Source organism: Alligator sinensis, unplaced genomic scaffold, assembly GCF_000455745.1.
Source record: "Alligator sinensis unplaced genomic scaffold, ASM45574v1 scaffold482_1, whole genome shotgun sequence".
Taxonomy (NCBI): Eukaryota; Metazoa; Chordata; order Crocodylia; family Alligatoridae; genus Alligator; species Alligator sinensis.
In genome coordinates, this window is record NW_005842084.1 from 1,378,653 (window position 1) to 1,395,983 (window position 17,331).

A 17,331-nucleotide genomic window follows, 5' to 3' on the forward strand; every position below is an offset into this window, starting at 1 on the left:
CTCTTCCCATGGCTGATGAGACCTTACACCATGCACCTGGACCCCCACCAGCCCCACTTTAATCAGTCCCTCAGCTGGACCTGTAATCTCATCATATGCACTTTCAGCCACCTCTAAGGCCACTGGTGGTCCCTCACTGCCTGCCTCAAAGTAACTGAGAACAACCTCCACCAGGTCATTGTAGCAGTGTGTGTGCTGCACAATATTTAGGGGCCTGGGGGTAGTTGTTTCAGGAGGCTTGACAAGAGGAGGTACGATGGTGGAGGCAGCCTAGTGGCAGGAGCATGACCTGCAGCAATGGCAGCAGCAGCAGTGAGGCCTGCCCAGTGAGGCCTCAGGTGATGCATGCATCCACCGGCAGGGCCCAGGGCACTGCATGCAGGAGGCTTTGGCACTCCACCTCATGGAGTGCTTCCCCCTCTAGCCTACCTGCCCCGCCACCCACACACCATCTACCCCTGTCCACCCCCAGCACAACTCTCATGCCAAGCACCTGTTGGACCAAAAATGCTTTATTTCACTTACAATATCCACCCCCCTCCCTCCCAGGGTGCAGGTAGCCGATCACAGTGCTGGGGAAGGGAACTGAGTGTGGGCTCAGTTCCCCTCCCCAGCACTACGATTGGGCTGAGGAAGGGAACTGAGCCCGGTCACCCAGTTCCCCTCCTCAGTCCTAGCATAGGCTGAGTTCCAATCCCCAGTGCTAGATCGGGCTGAGCCTGTACATAGTTCCCTTCCCCTGCACTGTGATCAGCTTCCTGCAGCCTGGTCACAGAAGGTGGAGAGAGCCAGGGCTGTGCTCCCGGCTGAGCCACATGGGGCTGTGGTGCCACTGGGAGCACAGCCCTGGTTCTCCCTTGTCTCCCACCACCTGGCTGCTGGCTGCTTCAAAACTCAAAATGTTTTGAAACTTTTTAAATGTTTCAATTAGCCTCATTTTGTTTCAAGGCTGTTTCAAAGCCCTTTGTTTCAATTTGATTTTGCTGCTTCAAGCTCAAAATGAGTCAAAACAGTGTTGTATCGAAACAGCTGGTGAAATTTTGCACAGCCCTAGCAAGCAGCCCTGGACAGCTATCAGGGCTGGCTAGTGGGTGCAGTAGGCTGCAGTCCTTTCTAAACCCCACCTGGCCCAACAGGGCTACTCTGGCAGCTGTGTGGCCCTGCAGTGGCCAAGTAGCATCTCTGGCTCCCAGACAAGCAGGCAAAGAAAGACTGTGTCCCCAGGAGCACACACATGGGCATGCAGTTCTCCTGGGGAGTATACAGGCTCCTTTAGGCTCCTGTGAAGTGTGTCCCAGGGCACAAAATGGCTGATTGCTTTTATAGCCTGCAGCTAGGGGCTGCCACAAAGGCAGCTCAGCCCTAGGGCAGGAGAGACTCCCATCCAAGAGCCTGGAGGCTGGGCTCAGGCCAGCCCCCTAGTAGCAGGGCAGACCCAGCACTAAACTTAATGCTGGATCACATCTACATGTGTGTTACTGTGCATTAAGTAATCATGCCTAAATTTGATACCTTCTTTTGCAGGTATCAAATTTAGGCATGAGTAGCCATTTTTACTATGCAGTAAGGGCGCACACGGGTAGATGTACACCCACACTGTGCAGTAAACTAGGCTAATGCACAGTAACATGTCTCATGTTGATATGCCCACTGAACACAAAGATACAACCAGTAAAATTTCCATGTTACAGTATTTCAATCTAGTCTGTATTTTCTTAACCTGTTAATGAGAATTTTGTAAGAGAGAGTGTCAAAAGTCCTGCTAATGGCAAAGTATATCACATGCACTGCTCTCCCACAACCCACAGAGCCTGTCATCTTATGGTTATATATGTAGCCACCTTTAATCATAAAATGACTTCATTATCCATGACTTCAGAACGAGGTCTTGCAGATTTCAAAGAGTTTAAGTCCATAAGAGATCATTTGTTCATCATGTTTGACCACCTGTATGCTAAAGGCTATTAAGTTTCAGAGGGATATCCCTCTTCTTGAGCCACAGTTTTCAGTGGACTAAAACACCTTAATTTAACTAAACTGTTCCATGCCAATCAGGTAAAAGGAAGATTCATCTCTACCACACTATCTAGTAATAAGCATGACCCTGAGTAGGTGAACAAGACTTAGCAACTGGGCATATGATTCTATGAAAAGATTGCAAAAGAATCATTGCAAAACTAAGGACCATATCTGCAATTTCCAGATATTGGATCTTGTCTGGAAGATCCAATGTCACCAACACTGTAATTCAACCAACTATCCAATCTCTTTTGTGTGTGTAAGTATCTGTATACACTAAGCAAGTCACCTAATCTTCTCATCAATATGATAAATCATAATACTCAAAGTATAGTGGCAAAATGTAGCCCATGTTTTGAAATTAATTGTAAACTTTTATGCTCACTGATAATCTATACAAAAGCTAACAGGTAATTGCCAATATAAATTTAGCCCAGAGTTTTGAAGCAGAATGAAAAGAAAAGTATAGAATCAGAGAACTACCAGATACAGCTTTCTGGTAACTAAATTATGTTAATGTTAGAATTGTAATTATTTGTGGCTGATCCTTAAATTTACCCTTATATAAGTAATCTCATTGGGCTCCTATTTGTCAGCACTACTAATAATAAAAATATATAATGCAAAAATAAATTTGATTTCAATAATTATATACTCATACCCATGCCCCTGTTGTGATATTAAGTATACTCTGTGAATATTTATGTCCAGAATAATACTCTAATTTGTTATTTCTTGAGTGTTCGTTAATTTGAGTTTAATACTCTAACAATATTTATACTAGTAACTATATCACTGTATTAATAGCTCATTTTATTCATTCAAGCGCAACAGATATTGCAAATCTGACTTGTGCTCATTTAATAACTCAGGCCCACTAAAAAATTCCAGATTGTGTCTAAGTATTTACAAAAGATTACTGAATATAAGGAGGGATTTTTTTTTTAATTCTTATTTCTATTATTATATTTTTCATGCCATCTACAATACATATGTATGGCTTTTATTCACATTGCAAAAACATTTCCAGATTATCTAACAAAACAGAAATATATCTCTTTCTTGGTGTTCTCCTCTTTTAGAACCTGAATCTACAGCACTGAATTCACAGCAAAGCTTTCATAGATGTATGTAAGCCCCTGACCTGTGAGCCAGAACTGGCCTGCAATACTGTGTCATTCAGCCCATGGGGGGCTTCGCATGATTCCTGAAATCTGTCACTACCAAATTTTAGTGGAAATTGGGTGTCATTGCTCCCATTTCTGGCACACAGGGGACTGTGAGGGGGCAGCATTGGGCCCCATGGCCCAATCTCTGTGTGGGAGGCTGTGCACTGGGGTGGAAGGGGGTAGTACCAAGCATGGGGGGACCAATCCCAGTGGGAAGGGGTGGGTGCTGCCCCTCTGGAACCCAAAACCCGCATGCTGGGGTAGAAAGGAGGAGGTGTCAGGTCCCTGGGAACCAATCACAGTGCCCCAGACCCCAGTCCTGGTACACAGGGCTCAAGCCAGCCTGCAGACCAGCCATCCCAGTCACCTGGCCGGTAGAGACAAAAGGTTGAGTACCACTGATGTAAATGATGTACCATTGGATCTACAATAACTTTTTGACTTCTCAAATATTATTTACTTGACTTGAATGGGACTATTCTTATGTGAGACACCTGCAAGATGATGTATGGTATCATAGACTTAGAAGAACTATAACTGTCCTATGTAGAGAAGTAGTAGAAGAATATTTAAGTTTCGGTGCTGTGGTCCAAGAGTTATAAGCCCTACTATGGACGCGTGCCAGAGGAAGATCCACTTGATCCAACTTGAAAAAGAGATCTGGTCATTTGAACTGGGGAGTCAAAAGTGCTTGGCTGTTGTCCTAGCCCCTAATATTACCTTGCATGCTGCTGGCTGCAGAAACTGGTGTGTCTTAACCTTGCTAGCCTTATGGGATGCTAGGCTGGGGAGGATCTTTGACCTTGATTTTTTTTATTTTGAAGAAGTAAGAAAAGGATCAAGTTCCCTACATGTGACAGTGGGTAAACATATAACTATATTCTCTTTAATGATTTTTAGCAAAGGATGACTTTTGTTTATGTCTTTAAAATATTCTCAAAATTAACATTTGAGTTGTGGTACACTGAAGGGGTTTGAAATGTCTATGTTTCATTGTTCCCATGTTGCATAAGTTTACTTTGCTGGCCCAGGCTCTCTGGTATGCCCGGAGGCAAAAGTGCTGTCAGATAGATAATTGTGGAGCTAGTGGTGAGCCATCATGAGCAATTGCAAAATTTAGAGCAGGCCAATGGATGCTGTATCTTGCTGCATGTGGGTGAAATCACTAAAGGCTCATACAGTAATCAAGAATAACTGAATCATACTGTGGTCTGTCCATGTGCCTAATCATGCAGTATACCTGAATCGAAAGGGGACTAACATCAGTTAGTTAAATCTGATCTGCACCTGTTCAGTGTCATCACACATCAAGTGAAATATCTCCTGACAATTGGAAGAAAATCTGATATAACATCTGTCTTGCTCAGGAGTCATTTTTAAATACATTTTAAACAAATATAAGATTTAAAACATATTAGGTCAGATTCTCTAGCTTGTTCCAGCAGCACAGAGGAACATGAGCCTCAGGTCTCTAATGACATACTGTAGGCTACTGTACAGCAGGCTACTGTACTGCATGCAGTTCTCTTCTCTCCCAGTGCTCTTCAGTAGGACATATGCCTGTCAACCAGTGGTCATGATGGTAGGCAAGGCCTTAGTAGCTATAACCATCAGCCAAAATGTAGAGCAACAGCATAAATGAGTCTATTCCCTATCATGCTAAATTCCTCACATTTGATATCAGAATAATTAACTGGTCCAAATCACCTTCAAAAGTTAGTAATTACTATTTTACCAAGTATTGCCATTATTAATCCCTTACATTTATACAGTTTCATTCATCTGCACAGATCCTAATGTAATCCTAATGGGAGGGGCATGTGCACAAAAGCTGCTTATGAGATAAGCGATGGTGTTGTTTTACAGCATGATAGCTATTCCATGGCAACTGCATGTTATCTATGTAATCTAAGAAAGGGAGTTAGCCAGCAGGTTTTTGTGACAGGTACTGTGCCTCTCTTCATGTAGCGTAAAGCACCATATACACTTAAGGCACCATCCTGATAATTAAAAATAATGAAGTTTAGCAGTTTCACCCAACAGTGAATTTGGGGTAAAATTTTGTGCTTGCTTCTAGTCTTATGGCAGAATTTTACATTTTCAGGAGCAGATGAAAAAGCAGATCATGAGTGAAGGACCCAGTTTCTGTACAATATACATTATGCCAGTCCTTAGTACCTAATATAGCAATTGGCTTCAAGGATAGAGAGAGATGAAATTCTATTCCCTCCCTGTACCTGCTCCCTTCTCTCTGCTCACCTGTGCCCCTGTGCAGGCATGTAGCATGGTCCATGGTTCAACTATCAGTCACTTGTGTTGTGTCATATGTAATTATTTGGCAGTGCAGAGGTCCACTACAAAATAACTTAGAAGCCACAGCAAAGAGAATCGCATGCAAATGAATCTTCAGGAATTTTATACAGAGGTAGAATGTGTTTACTTCAAATTTTACCTTGACACTAAGACCTACGCTACATGTTACAGGCATTGTGCAATTAACTAGTTAATGGCGCAATTACCTTAGACCAGCTACATGTACAGAGTACCTATCACAGCATAAAAGCTCCAACCAGCTATAAAGTTAGACCTTGAAAATGTGAACTAACTTTATAGCTGGTTTCAAAGACGTTTTAATTTACACAGGTAGCAGGGTCTTCTCTGCATCTGGGAGACCCCCAACCACATGGATGCACTATGCTCAGCAAGGGCTGGGCTGGGAGTCCTGCAACTAAGGAGACTCTCAGTTCCAGCATTTGCTCTGGAACTACCTGGCACTACCTCCTAGCTACCAGAACCCAGAGTCCTGCAGCTGGAGAAACTGGGTTCTGACAGCTCCCGGCAGCATGCCTCCTGGTGCCGGGACTGACTTGGGTCACTGCAGTTACAGGGCAGCTGCTACAGTCTTCCAACCTCAGGGGTTTTACACATACCCAAGGCTAGGAGGTCATGGCTGCTGCAGTCTCCGAGCCCTGGGGGATTCACATACCCCTGAGGTTGGGAGATGGTAGCAGCTGTATTTCCCAGCTGTAGGGGTACATGGGGTGCCCATATGGCTGGGAGACCCTCACAGCTGAGGGGTCTCAGCTGTGGGAGTTTGCTTCTTGCTGCTGCAATAAGGCATGATGGGATCTAATGTGCAGTCCCACAGTCATGCTTTCTGCCATGCACATATGACATGGCAAGAGGCACGATTCTGTGAATCATACATTAGATCTCATTGTGCCTCTACCTGCATGTGTAGAGGCATATTAAGATCCTTTAGGACCTCAATATCTTAAGATCAAAAATATATATCTAGTTCTAAAGATGACACATAAACACATTGCTCCAAGTAACATGATTCTGAGGGATTAGTACATCCTTAAATTCATTAGTGCATTGTCTTACAGCATTTAGTTGCTGTCTCAATTACTCAGTGATTGGCTTAGCCAAACACGTGGGTTGTGAAGTCTAGAGGAACATAGCACAAGATGATGAGGTTGGAGTCAAACAACTATCTTATTACAGATAAAAAGAAAAAAGACATTTTTATACTTCAACTTGATTTGTGGAGTTCTGTCAAAAAAGGATTAATATAGCAGTTATAGGGAACAATTACAAGTGAATCTAACATTTCCAGCACTAGAAAAGCGAATGTATTGAATGTATCTTTAATATGCTGGGATACTGGCTTGCATATATTTTGTGTATTGTGCAGAAATTATATTAAGTGACCCATGTCCATTTCTTCAGGATAATTTCATAATGGAGATATCAATTTTTATTCTTCCTGATATTTTAATACAGCTGCAGAAATCTACATATGAAAAAATATTATATGTCTACTATTTCTACACTATACAGCAGAAGTTCAATTTTTTAGTACACTGCTTTGTCTCTCATTTCTGTACTGAGGGGGCAGGAAGAGCTAAAAATATTAACCAAATTAGAAATAAAATAGCTAGTAAGAACATTTTAAAAACAGAGACAGTCACATGGACCCACCTACACTACATAATATTAAAAAAGAAAGAGACTTAGCAGTAGCCATATCACATGGGGCGACTTTGTAGCTATATTAACAAAGATTAATTTTTATTTTTTAACAAAAATCTGTGTTCACCATTGTAATAATTGGGTGGATGCTGCAAAAATTAACACAAAAATCTTGTCAGTCTTAAGTCTGGCACCTTTATTCATGGATGAAATAGGTATTGCACTGCCTACTGGCTAAAATTAGCAAGACGACAAGAATAGGAACTTGTGTCTTTCAGCAAATCACTAAGGAGGACTCTGGCAGACTGCAAGAGGGAATAATGCTAGAACCAAGACTGACTCACTAATGGTTAAGTTGAATCCTAGGGAGTTTTGTTGAAACCAGCAGCCCTAACTCAAAGCTGTCCAATTTATGGGCAGGTAGGGGCTAAATGCCAAGTGAGCTGTAGACCTGGCCTTTCCTTACCGTATCCACAGCCCCTCCCTTGCCACACATGGAAGTGCACAACCCCTCATAGTTGCATGCACCTTCCAGGCAGCTGGCTCTTCCATTGCCATATGCAATACAGCCCAGCTACACATCCAGCACAAGCAGCCTAGATCCCTCTCCTGCATGAGCTGTCTGGTCTGTCCCCCCCGCCCCCTCCAACCCCACCCTACCCCACCCCAGGAATAGGGGCAGGAAACAGAAGCTGGGAAGAGATAGGGAATCTGGAGACCCCAGCTGCCACTGCAGCAGGAGCAATGAGGGAAATAGCAGCCAGACAGGAGCCTATGGGCCACATGTTAACCCGTCGTGGGCCATATGCAACATACAGGTTCCCAGTTAGACAAACCTGTTTTAGCAAATCACATATATCATATCAGCAGGGACATTCCCAGAGATACCAAATCACAAGTTGTCCATGTCTTGTAGATACACCTAACATGATGATGATTATGATATGCAAAAGCCACAGTCCAGTACTAGCATCCCAATGGAGTTAAGTGCTCTACATACAGAACAGAAAAGTTGATCCCTGCCTCAAAGTTCAGAATCTAAATACCCAAAAAGGATTTGGAGCCTGAACTACAATAGAAGTTGAAGAGCCTAGTACACTCTCAGCCAGTGCTCCTCTCTATGGTAACTGTATTGCCTCAACATTTTCTACAGAAAGGAACACTGTTTGTGTCAGAAGCTATTTTTATCTGTGTGCACAACAAATTATGTACATTGATGTTTGAGAAGTTTTATATGGAAAAACAAACCTAGTATTTGTCTGCCAGATAAAAGTAAATCTCATACATATTCTACATTATGGGGGTTCAGGATAGATAAATCTTAAAGCTAGAATTGCAGGCATCTTACTAAATATTAAAATTATACTAATCTTTCCTGAATGTCAACTGATTTAAAATAAATTCACAGATTCCCAGAGCCTGGCATACCCTTATTTTTATGGAGTATTATTCTGCAATTAGATCCCTTATGTTTGTGACCAACTATCCCATGATGCACTACCCTATATTAGTTACAGAGTAAAGAAAGCAAGAGTATGAGTTTTTCTCCTAAATAAGAGACCAACAGGATTCTGAACAACCTGTAATTTGCACAGATTTTTGCTTACTTAAATCCCCTGATGACACATAAGTAACCATTTTGCTTTTGTCTTATCTCTAAAAATTACTGTGTAGAATAATACAAAGATAAAGCACTGAAGATGAAAAGACTCTGTGGCTACAGAGGGTTTTGGTGAGTAAAGTATACTCTATAATTTTTCTCCGTTGTACTCTCTCCCTGTTTCAACCAGCATGCATTGTATTTATACTTTGCTATATTTCATTTTGGCTTTGTGCTTATATCCACCTGTTCATAAATAAAGATTTTCCCATATCTTATTTCCAAACCATTGAAATCAATCAAGTCAGCAAGCCTAAAAGATGACATGTTATGTATCTTCACTGCAATCCACTTACGGCATTCATAATCAGAAACTGTTTTCAAATGCCGCTTCTCATTTATTTGATTCAATGAGCAAAACTGAATCAAACTCAGTTGCCGTGAAGAAGAGAAAAGTTTTTCCTATAAATCATTTGAATCCTCTAGAATTCTTGGGATATGTTTTTCCCCTATGTGTCTGACATCCTGTTAATTCAAATTTGGCCCATACTGTAGAGTGTTAAACATTACCTTCATCTCTTACCTGCAGCCTAAACGAAGAGAAACTGTAGGATTTTACACAATGCCAATGGAGAATTGTGTCTCTGCAGAATACAACATTTTCTAGAAGGTTCCAAAGACCATGTTCAAAATACCATGCATTTGGGCAGGATAGGGAGAAAAAAGCACCGGCAGCCATTTTAGACGATAGCAGAGATTTGCTTTGTGACCTTAGGACCTGAATGATAGTTCACATCACTTTTACACTGGTGTTATGCAATTGGTCTACATCAGGGGTGGGCAAAATGCGGCTGGATGCAGCCCACCAGGCCACTCTATCCAGCCCACAGGGCCCCTAAGAAAGTTAGAAAATTAATATTTAGCTGCCCCTGGCTTCCTGTCATGCGGCCCTCGATGGCTTGCCAAAACTCAGTATAAGCGGCCCTCTGCCCAAAATAATTGCCCACTCCTGGTCTACATGATTAAGAATAGTATGAAATCAGAAATTAAAAAAAATATCATGAGGTAAAAAAAGAACTGCTGTGATTATCTAGTCTAATTGAAGCTATATTACAGCTCACTGAATCTACCCAATTAATCCTGCAATGCGGAGAATTATTTTTCCTTGTTACAGACATGAACGTTGTCAAAGCCCAGGTCTCCGAATGAGATGCTGTCTGCCTCAGATTCCCTTCCTGAAAAACAGAGGGAAAATTAGAAATGAGTGGGTGCATCTACACATGTGCTTTGCTGTGCAGGAGACTGATGTGCTGTGGTGTAAAGCAAATTATTAGACCGCAGCAAACTAATTTTCACCTCAGTAGGTTAGTATTGTTGGGGACAGCCAAATTATTTTACTTCAGCAAAAATAACTGTGCCTAAACGTATGGGTAAATGCTTACCCGAATGTACATTGCACGCAGTCAGCCCAGGCAGCAGGGAGCCCTTGGCTGCCAACTATCCACAGGGCTCCACACACTGGTGCTTTTTTGTGCCCTAACCAGCCTCTCTGCCACCTGCCACCGCCTCTGAGAGCCCGGGGCTGACCCTCCAGACCCCCTGCCAGACCGGCTCAGACTGCTGTGGGCCTGAGCACATCATGTGCACATGCGCCCTGGATGCCAGCAGTTTGAGCATCTTGACATGCCATTAATGGCACATGTAGATGCGCCCATTGAATTGAACTTTTTTCTTCTAATGACGTTGGCTTATTTATTTATTTCCTTAGCCCATGGTCCTGTTGTGTTAACTTTTGGGGAATTGCCAGACACTATGGCTTAATGCAAACCAAACTTTGAATTCATTTATATCCAGGGACAAGTAAATGTATACTCATGCAACCAGAACAGAATGATATTAAGGTCCATATTCTGTAAATATGTTCGTAACTTTAAACATGTGAGTGATTCATTGATATTTTGTTTGCAAGAGAACTACCCATGCTAAACTTAAATTTATTAAATTTTGTTGGGTTGACCTAACCAGCAAATCTGAACAATCATAATTAAACAAGCCAGCTAAATTGTTAATGCAGAGCAGAACTGTAGAGTAATTACTGGCCAAATTAAAAAAAAAAAATTGTTTGATGTGAGATGCAGCATTACATTTTCTGATGGGTGTTTATTCCTTTTTGTCATTACATTTGGCACTTTTGAAAATGACTGTGCCATTTTTAAAGAAATAATTAAAAATATTAAAAATGTCTCAAACTGTCACAACAAAAACATTTATAAACTTTTTTGATCTCTTCATTTTTATTTTGGCAAAATCCACTTGCTGAATTCTCTTCAATACAGCATACAGTTTTATCTCCCCACAAATTTATTTTGAATCAATTGATTTTTAATCAATAAACCATTTACCAAAAAGATTTGGCCTGACTCTCATACTGACTGCTGTACTGAACATACGTGGAAATGTCTGATAAATTAACAATTTTGTATAGTGCCCAACACTATGGGAATTTGATCTTAACTGAAATCACTGGCTGCTACTGCTAAACAAATAATGATGAATAAAATAAATTTGAATAATAAATACACCTTATGAAATAATCCTCTGTTCAATATTCCATGAGCAGAGGAGGCTGAATTTTCTCAGTAAATTATTCATGGTATATGAATCTTTCATCTCTAGTTATGATCCTTGTCTGGTGATCCTTTTGATAAAGGATGATTCCTGAATCTCCTGCCTCCAGCAAGAATTTTACAGGAACCACCTGCACTTCATAAAATGTTTTGGCCTGTGTTGTAGATGTAGGTTTTCCCACTGAAGACTGCAGGTACCTCAGAGGCCTCAGAGTATTCTCCCAGCTGATTTATATATTTGTTGAAGTTAGCCTTTTTGGAAAACAAAAATGTTCAAAATATGTTTGTTTTTTTTTCAGTTTTAGGCTTGTGGCTTTCAGGGTTTTTTTCTATTCACCCCACCTCCTTCTTTTATATTTTTAAGTTTTTCAGTTCCCAAATGGAAATATAAACAAAAAGGGGGGTTATTGAGGAAGAAAAATGAACTCCTTAATATTTTTAAATTCATTTTCTATGAGAAGATAATAAAAATTATTTTTAAAAGCCTTGGAAAAAAATACTTGCTGGGTTCTATGCAAAGAAATCTTCATTGTTTTTTAAATCTGCAAACCATTTTTTTTCTCTGTATTTTTTTTCTTCCCTAAAATATTAAAGGGAACTGGCTGTCCCAGAAAAGAGAATGAACAATGGAGAAATGAGCCTATAAAGGTTAAACCTAATCAGTTGTATTCCAAATCGTCAGGTGCAAGTGGGTGGAGATTGTGTGATATAATGATGTCTTCACTAAAATAACATTGCAAAGGACATAACTTTACCATCTCTAAAGATGTGCCTATATGAGATTCTTATTTATGGAGTCTAAGTAGATCATTGAATATCTCCATAGGCAATAAATCCCATACCCTCCACACTGATGCTCCGTTCTTAGAAGGAGTGACGTAAACATAGATACTGAACAATTCATTGGTGTGCTGCATGGTGGTGCAGGGAGTATTTCCATGCACCAAACTTGCACCCAGCACTGATGAATAAAGTTGAAGTTTTCTGAGGATGTTGTAAGGAACCAAACTCTTCTTCTGTATCAGTGAGTGATTTGTGTGGATGTGACAAACTTTGGGAAATCCAGAAAAGATACCAAGGTAGGAATTTGTTTGTACACTTCTTGGAGTTTTACATTGAACCTCAGTAAGAAGGTAAACTCTCAGGAGCCACAAGGATGAGTGTCAATACAGCATTTATTTATATATTAGAGGATGCTAGTACTTTTGGTTTTGGAAGTCAGATTGTTTTGGTAGAGGGCTTTGAACAGAAAAGTGATGCTTTGATATCTTTGTAAATGAAACAACTTGAAGGGGAGAGAGAGAGAAGAAGAAGAAGAAGAAGAAGAAGAAGATGAAGACGAAGAAGAAGAAGAAGAAGCAGCAGCAACATTAGAGATGAAAGAGGAATTCATAGGAAGTCAGGGAACAGAAAATGGATGCCCACTCCCTAGCCAAGAAAGCCATCAAACCTGACACTATCTGAATTGGAACCATTGAACAGCTCCTTTAATTACTATAGTTGTGAAGTAAATGACTTACCTGTTCACAGCATCTCAGGTAGCTGAAGTTAGAGCATGGTCATGAAGTTCTTCTTTTGTTCAAAAGCTTTAAGAGTGAGGAAGATGTGCTGGATAATTAATGCTAAGAGTCATGAAAACCTGAATTGAGAATTTGACATGATCATATTTTCATAGAAACCAGGTTATGGTATATTTTTTCCCTTATACACTTTTGTATAAAATGTTGAGTCCCTTGATGAAAGGTATTAGTAAGGGTGGGCGTTGTCACATGTTACACTATGAGCCTACAAATGTTGATCATTGTTAGTGCTAGTTCAAGTTTGGAATAGTCACACTTTAGGCCAGCAGGGACCTGGAGGACTAAACTGTAAGGTGCTCTTCCCCACCTCCCCTCCCCCCCATTCTGGGCTTCCCCTCCCCTTGACCTCCCAGGGCTCCCCCAGTTTCCCCCTACCCCTGGGACTCCCCTCTGTCCCTTGGGGTTCCAGCTGCCCTCCTCTCCCTGCCACTTACCTGTGGCTGCCCATTAACCTTTCCCTAGCAGCCAGGGTCAACCCTTCCATGCCTACTCCTTTGGGACAGACAGTACGGGCAGCCACAAGTATGTGCAGGGAGAGAACGGGGAGAGGGGGGCAGTAAGTGGAGATATAGGGTGCTGGAAGGGTGTGGGGGAGAGCAGTGGGCCCAATCCAAGCCAGCAGAGGGGAGGGACAGGGGGCAGGTTACACTAAGGTGTAGCCTAGAGTGGTTATACCTTTGCGTAACATGAGCTGAGTAACACAGATCAGAGATAATCCTGTCCTGCAGTGGCATAACTTTCACCTCCTAACATGCTTAAAACTAATTTCAGGTGTTAATGAGCAGATAGTTGAAGTGTTAAGAGCTCTAGGAACCACCTAAGGTTACTGTGTAACAAGGCCCTAAATCATAGGATTATTAATTTACTCTATGGGCTATCCCCTCAAGTTATACAACAGGATATAGTACATCTGAAGTAAAGGGAGCTATGGCATTTTTGCCCATTGAGTAACTACTTTATGCTAATAAACGTTATGTCTCCCTAGGGAAATTTTGTATTATGTTGTTCTATTTTTAGCAAAATATTGAAATATGACGGCTTCATATAACTGTGACAATTACCCAGCTGCTTCTCATTTTCAGTGTTAGAAGTTATGCTATCTCTGGGTGTTTACTTTGAAAGCACAGGAACCTCCATACATTTTACTATTTATTTAAAAGCCTAATTGTGAATTCCTAACTACGCATTGAAATTCCAGACTGAAAATATTGGAAAAGTGTCTGCCTATAACATGTGTCTTCTTGGACAGGACCTTATCTACTATACCATTAATTCATCCGTCCCTGAAATGTAGACATCCAGTGGTAGAAAATGACAGCAGTTTATCATTGCACAGAAGTATTTCCCCAAAGTTTGCAAGAAGAAATGAAAAAGACTATATCCTACTGAAACTGTAACTACAAAAGACTAATCCAAATAAAACATGAGGTAGCTTACCTCCTTCTCCTGACCCACATGTGAAGAAATTCAGCAACAGGTCCTGAAGATCAGGGTCCTTATTAAAACTAATACAGAAAGAAAATAAAATCAGGAAAACCTGTCACTAAATGTAAGATGTACTGAATACTTTTAAACAAAGAATGAAATACCAACTAAGCTCTCAAGTCAAGATAAAATCAATACAAGTTTCAGTTCAATAGACTCAATATTGGACTGGAATAAAATCATCAGCTAATTTAAATTGTTAGTAATTAATGCAAAACCATCACCTCCTATAAATGCTAAATAGGGATCTAAGTAGGTGATTGTCCATTTGCTTATAAACTCCAACTTAAGTATTTCACACAACTCAATGGAATTTGTAACTTGAAACAAGTTAAATATTCTGAAGCCAACTAAAATCAAAGTATTATCTAATATCTAAACTTCCAGAACCAATTAAAAGCTTAATTTTGAAATTTCAATTCTTGTGTATTTTATAACCTTTTCAAAACCACTGCAGAGTTCATACAAATCTTAACAGAAGACTCTGATGAGTCAAACTTCAGCACCGATAAAAATCTTCAGACTTCCTAACCCTCTTAAGGGCAGAATATGGAACACATTTTACTGAATATCTTTGAATATCTGTATTTTAAAGTAGCTTAAACTTTGAGAATTTTATTTTTGTACTTTCTCACTTCGGCTATTACTGTTTTTCCTATACAGATGTATGCCTAAACCATACTTTCATACATTTAGAAGATAAAAAGGCAGGTACATCTTCAGCTAACAAAAAGAAATGGAAAAAAATAGAAAAGGAAAATAAAATAATAAGTTTTCAGCTCTGAACACAATGTTATAGAATACAACCTGAAATGGCAATCATGGAGCTGGACAGTGATGTTGTAGGCACAGCACTTCTTGCTAGAGGTTTCCTTTATGTGTAATAAGGAAGTGGTAGAAGGCTGACATAATTTGTTGATGTGGTGATTTATTCTGATGTAATTAATCTCTGGGTTTGGGAATGTGAGTCTTCCTTCACATGTTGACTCAAAAGGGAAGATTTCTTGGCTTTATCCTTGGTTCTTTTGGTTTCTTCTCTCTGATTAATTGACCTTGCAGAACCACTTTCCAAAACCTTTTGACAAATTATATGTATGGTTCTTTGGTACCAAACAGTTTGCTCCAATCAAGTTCAAACTGAGCCATCCTTAGCTAGTGCCAACTGGATAAAGATTGTCTTAAAACTAGCAGCATTAAAAATGGATGCTAACATGGCATTTTTCCTCTGAAAAGGTCACCAGCTGGTAGAAAGTTCAACCCAGTTCCTATAAAATATTTTGATTTAAAAACATAACAGCTAGCTCTTATCATCAGCAACATTAAAATCAATTTAAGTATCATATGTCAACATGTCATCATTCTCCTTGTAAACAAAACAATTTAGTATCACTAGTACTTGGATGGTAGCTCATGAATCTATAACCTTGTCTTTGAAATTCTTCATTGTGCTAAACAAATATGATTGTAAAACCTCTGAAAGTTAACTTCATTAAAAAAAATAAAGTAATTAAAGTTTAAGATCTGTATACATTGGTTGCCACTGACAAGTAGCACCATTGAAGTTACGAACAAAAGGTTAGCAAATCAAAACCACTGAGTTTTGGAAGTCCTGTAACTAAAATAAAGTGCAGTACTGTACTTGGAAAATTTTGGAGGAAGAAGTGAAAAATTGTTAATGAGCTAATCTTGTCTGTGTTATAAAATGTATTACTTCCTGCTTTCAGGTAGATGCATGTACTTAAGAAAATTACACCTCGTGTTGCTTGCAAAGTAATGAATGCTAATAACAGATAATGGTGCCTTGTTTCCAATTAACATGAGCAAGCGAACCTGGTGTTTCTAGAACTCATGATCACTGTAGTTTCTAAATTATGTGAACTCTAAAATTAAATAACCAGGTTTTGTTTATGCTGAATTCATTAGCTGATTGTTTATTGAAATCTTCTGTAGCTGATCACAATGTGAATGAAATATATTTATCTGTAGTTTAATACATTAAAAAACCCTAAGTATATAAAGCCACTTTCCACAGCCCAGCTTTCTTAAATGTTATTTAGTGCTTGGAGCTTAATAAAATACTAGGCAATGTTTTTTTATAAATAAATGTGTGTAACAGATTGTAATGTATATTCAATGGATTTTGCAATAGAGTAGAATAATGAATGAGGAGTCTGTCACAAAAATTGTTAATGTTAAGAAATGAATTTCCTTCACTTACCTGTGATGCAAAACACAATCTAAATCTGCATTAGCATGAAATTTTAAATACCATTTCAACTTAGATCTGTTGCAAAAAATATATTATATGGAGAGAAAGTCCTGGAAAGCTTGGATTCCAACCATTTATTTTCTATAGTGTTATGAATTAGGCCAGCAGTCCTGAACACTGTAACTCGCATCCAACGTACTGCCTATAAGACCATCCAACATTGTTTATGACCACAAAAAATTAAAAAGTTAAAACTTAGGTTGACGGGGAGAACAAAGCTGTTTACATAATATTATTTACTCATGTGTATTGTTTCTGGGCTAGCAAAGTTTGCTGGCATCTTCAGAAACCTTTCTTCTCACAAATTGTGTTCATAAACCTAAACTGTGTAGTATGCCACAAACTTCTCTACTTCTGGTAATATAATACATCTTGCTTCTCTCTTTAATGATTAGTAATTTAACATTTTGAATTCTGTTTGATAGCCATTCAAGTGTTACAGATTCGCAGTATTAGTGTTTATGATCATGTGATTTTTTTCTAACAGAATAAAATAATTGTAATACAGTAAAGTTTTCTAATCATTCCTGCAACTGTTACATTAAATTTGGGTGCCAACACACAAGAGCTTAATCAGTGTCCACTGACATTCATAGGAGTTTTCCTG

General features: G+C 39.6%; 1 protein-coding gene across 1 annotated transcript in view; it reads left to right on the plus strand.

Moving 5' to 3' along the window:
- KHDRBS2 (KH RNA binding domain containing, signal transduction associated 2) overlaps nucleotides 1-17,331 on the plus strand; it is a 726,669-nt gene that overhangs the window by 669,395 nt on the left and 39,943 nt on the right. The gene's annotated exons all lie outside the window — the stretch shown is intronic.